Raw genomic sequence first — 6,634 nt, forward strand, 5'->3', positions numbered from 1 at the left:
CACCAAGGAAGGCTCTGCAGAGGAGGTCAGTGGCAAACAACCTCTCCTCCTCACTTGTCTTGAAAACCCCTTGCTGGGGTTAGGATAAGTCGGTTGTGACTTGATACATACACACAAAAAGGCCCGACTGTACAGTACTCTTTGTGAACTAAGAGATTGTCCAAGCTATAATGCATGGAAGGGGGCAGAAATTATTTGAAAGACTACTGAAAAGGACCTCATTAGTGCAGCAAATATGCAAACTACAGTTTTAGCAGAATGAAGAGTCACAGACAGCTGGCAGGATATGTATTTTGTGTCAGTTAGTGAATTGACTGGGCTAACCATTGACTAGTAACTTGTAGTTTGTGTAGTTTTTCTGTGTTATCTCATCCTGAGCTCTCTTTTTTTGTTATTAGTCGTTTTATTTGTTTGGTTAATCTATCATTTTCAATATTGATTGACACAGGAGGAAGACATAGGATTAGGGGGCACATAGGCGTCTATCCCCTGTACAGTTAATTTATGTAATGTCCTAATTTTGTAAATTTCCATGTGATCCTGTGCTCCATGCATGTAATATTTAAACTTCCCAAGGCAGTGTAGAAGAACCTTAAGACTTTTGGGTTTATTTTGACTCTCCTGTTTTGAGGGAGGGATGTTCATTTCAGCTCCAGCTGTCTGGAGGAAACTCTGATTTGGGTCCTAGATATCTTACCTGATGTGCCACCCAGCCTGCTTCAAATCTCAGACCCCAAAGCCATCAGTTACTGCTGGGATCAAGATGCTTGGATTCTAGAACTGTACTAAAGGGGTGTGTGTGATGCTAATGGATTCACTTCCAAAGAATGAACCTTACTCCAAAACACCCTGGTTCCATATCACTCTGTCACATACTTATTTCAGCATGTTTGTTCCGGTAATCCAAGGAGCTGCAAAATTCCTAGTGGGATTCCAGGGACCCCCCTGGAGATTCCTCTACAGACAGCTGTTTGCACTTAAGAGCGCATGGCAGTTTTTCTTTTCTGCTCAAGAGTTGTATCATGCCGGACTGATGTTGTACAGTCTCACCACAGAATTGGACATGAAAATGAAGATTTCTGTCATTCTGCAGGGGAGGGGGTTTTCTTGCAGCAATCAAAGCACTGGAAATGAGGTAGAGGGAAACTAATATGCTTACTCAGAAGTAAGTCCCAGTGAGTTAAATGAGTCCTACTCTGACATATGTAGGCATAGGATTGCAGAGTATTGCTTTCACAACAAGCATTTTATTTAGCATCTTGAAAACTGATATATCTAAACCAGTAGATACTTCCTTACTAAATACTTTTGTGTGACACAGAGCTATTTATTTCAGTGACCAAGCCAAGGTGCGTTCAAGTTCACATCAATATAATGGTTTCAATCCAAGGAATTCAATCCAGGAATTTCCCAGTCTGGAGTTGGCAAGCCTAATCAGGAGCCATGTGAGTCATCTGATTTGTGTGCACAGGGTGTTTGGGATGGGCATCTTGAGAGAAGAACCAGATGAAATTTTTACCTAGGCTAGGAGTCCTTGGTGGCTGTCAATGGCCCTGTCCAGAACATGATCAGTCAAGAGTTGTGATCCGTCTTCCACAAGTCATAAGAGAAGGAATGACAGAGAATAACTATTGGAAGGCCTAAGTTCCTTCTGACTGGCCATAGGCATATACCAAATTCCTGAATGGCTACCAAAGTTCATTGAACCCACAGTGATTGATTACTTTTAAAGGGGCTTTTACTGAGCTTTGTTTACTGGAGCTGTTCTCAAAGGCTGCTGAAAGGCACTGGGATCACTTAGTTTCCTGCTGCCTGACCAGCAAGCCTCCAAATACAGCCATATCAATGACTCTCCTTTGCAATGGCCACTGGAATACATTGGGGTGGATCAGGATCCTGTGCACTGTCCTACAGGCCTAAGAATAAAGCTGTATACAAAATTAATTATTACAGTTCACTATTGGAACGCTTGGGGATGATGCATTAGCAATCTTGGTGAAACTTTTTACTTCTAAATAAAAGGTTCCAAATAGATAAAGGTAAAGCAGGTGAACTTGATGATATAAAAGGGAGTTCCCTCTATGGTTATATAAAGGTCAAAATAACAACTTGGAAGAGATTAAATGAATTGGTAAGGGAGGTAAAAACTTGGTAGTATTTAGCATTGATTTATATTGACCTTAGCAATGACAACTCTTAAGGTAGATGAAAGAGGAAACAGATGTATTTCAACGTGTTGAAACAATAAGAATAGTTTTTTTGAGCAAACGGAAGAATAGAGTATATTGATCAAAATGTAAAAATGTATCGATAAAGAGATAACAATATACAATCTTTATCGATACATATCTTTATCGATACATATATATATTCTTTTGTTCTGAATCAGTACTTGTAATAGAAGATTGTAAAAAAATAGGATGTGGTCGAAGTCGAGGTATACAGATAAGAAAAAAAGGTGGATTTCTGAAATATTCTAACTGTAATATTGAATAATGGATATGTTACTGTATTGAATATGTATTTGTGGTGTTTAGATGGTGGGTGTATTGTAAGCGTAAAAACCCAATAAATATACTTATTAAAAAAAAGCAATCCTGGTGAAACTTCATCACAAGTGTACACAGGGAGGTCCCCTCCAAGTTCCCAAATTGCTAAGTGGGCCTTTCTCCCTGCCACTACAGAGGCATTTGTGCAGCTAGCTTTGTCCCATGAAATGTCTGGTAGTACTTACCTTTGCCCTGACCTGAATGGCCCAGGCTAGCCTGATCTCATCAGATCTTGGAAGCTAAGCAGGATCAGCCCTGATTTGTATTTGGATGAGAGACCATCAAGGAAGACCAGGGTTGTTATACGGAGAATTTGCCGCGCAAAAGGCACCAATGTTGGGTGGATTTTCGGGGCGCGATCACACCACAACATCTGGGAAGCATAGCGCACCTGTGGCCAACCCGTGGCGTCCTGCCGAAGATGTGGAGTTAAAAAAGTACCAAGGAAAGTGTACTAGTATCTGGAAAACGTGTGGCACAGGTGGGCGTCTAATCGTGGGAGCGCTAGTATCCCATGGCATCTGGCGCTCGTCCACGTCCCATCGCAAACCGGATGTTTTTGTAAGCACATGCACACAAACACAAAACTGAAAGCAGTGCTCTGCGGAACTGCGCATGCGCACAAATGCGAAACGCTTGTGTGATTGTGCCGCACTGCTTCTTTGCCATGCTGCAGCATCTTCGTGTGATTGCTAGCTAATAGCCGAAGCACAGAGACTTGGGGACCATGTGATTGGGCTACCACGCTTTATTTTGCTCCAGGGCAAACAGCCACGCCTCCCCCCCACGTTATCTGGCCCGTGTGACCGGGGCCAGAGGCAGGCAATGGCAAACCACCTTTGTTTGTCTCTTGCCTTCAAAACCCTATGAGGCCACCATAAGTTGTCTGTGACTTGATGGCACTTTCCATCACCACTTCTTACCTTTGTCATGAGATTGTGGCATTTTTCAGTAGCAGCTAATGATGGTGTGGGAAAATTACGAGCACTCTGATGCTGCCAACTGGGGAAGGACTGCTAAATACTACAGAAGTAAAGAGGAAAGCTAAATGAATGGTTAGAGAGGTGAAGGCAGGGAGGTGGAGAAATTGAGAGGAAAGTTATTTTCAAGGACTTTTTTCCAATGCAAAAGTTAGAAATTTTAGGGAGCATTAAAACATAAAACCTCCTGTGGAATGTCTTCTCTTTAAGAATGAGTTCAGCACTTTTTAAAGACATGGTTTTTCTTAAAATGGGTCATAGGAAAACATTTATGAACATATGATGATAATTCCTGTGTACAGTGTAGGCATATATAACATATTTTCAAGCTATATTTATCTTTAAAATATGTCTACTTTTGCCTTCGGTTCCAATGTAATCCTAAACAGAGTTACAGCCTCCCGAGCCAATTGACTTCAGTGGGTTTAAAAAGCACAATTCTGATTAGGACTGCACTTTCAATAAGCTACAATGTCTATTATATGCTTTTAAAATTCAATTTGATATCGAAATGTGCGCACCATCCTATTGTGACTGCAAATGTCCTGTCCAAAAAATTTGTTTCCTATTTTTAACTTTTCATTTTTCCTACATCTGTGATGAGGAAGCATAGGATTCAGTAGTTTGCAGTGCTCTCTTTCTCCAGTAGTTGGGTATATATGCATTTTTGCATGTAGAAAACTAACCATGCAATCCTATGCACACTGCTAAGTCCACTGAAGTCAGTGGGTTTAAAAGGGTGTAACTCCACTCAGGATCACACTGTAACATTCATATATGCAGGAATGAAAAGGAATGCCTGCAATGATAAACCAATAAAGAACACTGAGGGCCCATTATCTTCTGGATTACTTTTCTCTGGCACCATTCCCTCAATTGGAGGGTTTGATTCCCAAATCCGTCCCTTCAGCTCCTGCGCTCTGAAAGAAGAGTACGATCATGGCATTTTCTTATGAAGGGAATATCGCTGTAGTCAGGGGTCATTTCCTGCAGGAGCGCACAGGAGTGGAGCTCCGGCAGTAAAGAGCCCAGGGGGCGGGCACATGCAACAAGCCCCACCCCCTGCTCAGTCAGAGCAAGAAGAAGCCAGGTAAGTTGCAGAGCCCCCCGGTCCAAAACAGTCCAATGGCGCCTTTAAGACCAAGTTTTATTCAGGTACAAGTTCTCCCTCCTTTGCGAGGACAGATCTGCATGCCCCCCCCCCCCAATAGCTAGCAATCCAAAACCGTCCAGTGGAGCCTGAGCAGTGGGTGTCGCCTTCTGACACACTTTCAGTGATGTCAGGGGTGTGGCATATGCAAATAAGTTATGCTAATGAACTCCTGCACCTCTTTTTCTACTAAATTACCCCTGGCTGTAGTATAAGGGAATGGAAGGCACTTTTATTAAGGGAACATGATTATTCCACTGTTTACTGTACTTGCTTGCTCTTACTGCATTACTTTCTACTTTTGTAATTCCATTCTTTTTTGTATTTTTTTTTATAACCTATGCCTTGATTTTACTTGCACTGTTTCCAATTTCTAGTTTGCTGGACAGCTCATGCTATTCGACTGTATTGTGTTACCCTGTGTAATCCACCTTGAGGCTCAGTGAAAAAGGCAGGCTATAAATAAATGTCTGAACGGCAGAGTGGCAATTCCAAACACAGGATTAGCAGAGCGGTACTATGCTCTGGCACCGTGACCGCAAGCTCTTCTGACCTCTGAACCTGATATGTGTGCACAGACTATGATTATATAACCTACGCATTGTCAGCACCAACAACACCCTGTTCACCATCATTACTTTATGTTTCAGGACTCAGACAGCCTGCCTTAGTCTTCCAGGACAGTGGAAAGCTAACTGAGGAACTGGCTGGCTCTCATGGTTCCTGCCAATGGCTGTTTAAGCATTTGGCTGGATTCCTCAGTATTTGGGTAAGGAGGAGACTGAGTCTCCATAACCAGGAAGCTACTTTTACACAATTTTCCTTCCCAGACTGAACAACCTGCTTACTCACCACATCCATTAACCGTCAGTAAAACCTGTGACTCCCCACCCATTAGAGCCGTTAATTAGTGTTGGTACTTTTCATTTTGTACATAATTACATTTCACCCTGTACTTCCTGCATCTCATGGATGCTTGACCCTCTGTTTCTCTGCCCCCTGTACTATTTCCCTAAAAAGTCAGCTTAGTGAAGATTCACTCAGGGCCCCTGCAGAAGGAAGGCTCTACGTGATGAAATGCTGGCATAAAAAAGTGTTTGCCTATCTCATTCTCTGAGGCAGAGGGCCCAGGCTGGCCTGCTCTTGGCTGCTAGGCAGGGTCAGCTCTGGTTAGTCCTTGAATGGAAGAGACCACCAAGAAAGTCTACCTTCCACTGGACTTTCAGGTGTCACAAGCCTCCTGCTCATTTTTGCTGCAACAGACTAACACGGCTGCCCTCCAGAATTCGGAAGAGAGTTTCCACTTTCCTTTTTCCTGGCTGGACTCCGAGGCCTTTGACAGGCGCAGACCAGGCAGGAAGGAAGCAGGTGGCCCGTTTCCATGTTGGGAGAAGCGTCCTGTCTTGAATTCGCCCCCACAAAAACCATAACGGTGCCCCCCCTCCTTGGTGCTTGTGGGCGCCTGGGCTGCGCGGGGGTGGCCAGGCATGCAGGTGGGTCGGTGGGAGGAGCGGGAAGGGGGCGCGCGCTTTCTGGCGCGAGACGCAGGTGAAGGAGGAGGGGGCGTGGCTACGTGCGCGCTGGGGGCCTGGGCACCGCCCCGTGGGGGGGTGGTCAGGGCAGCGCCCTTGGGGGGCCCCTCCCGGCGGCTGAAGCGAGGGGCGGAGTTTGGCTGCCGCCTGGCCAATAGCGAGTGTGTCAGCAAGCTGCCATTCTGTTTTCTGTGACCTCTGTGTACATATTCTTTCCCTGTTGCACCCGGCTTGGTTTCTATCATCCTGCTCCTGCGTTGGAATGCAAAAGATAACTGCTGGAGGTTGTGTGGGGGAGAAGATGCTGTAATGCTTGGCTATTGCTTTTCCCATGAATACTGCACCTGTGTTTTGTCTAATGTTCTGCCTGGTTCCCATAGACTGGGCGCGCAACTGTTTCATTAGCCCGCCAGCGGGAAAGCT

This window comes from Gekko japonicus, unplaced genomic scaffold (genome assembly GCF_001447785.1).
Source record: "Gekko japonicus isolate JY-2015 unplaced genomic scaffold, Gekko_japonicus_V1.1 scaffold901, whole genome shotgun sequence".
NCBI lineage: Eukaryota > Metazoa > Chordata > Lepidosauria > Squamata > Gekkonidae > Gekko > Gekko japonicus.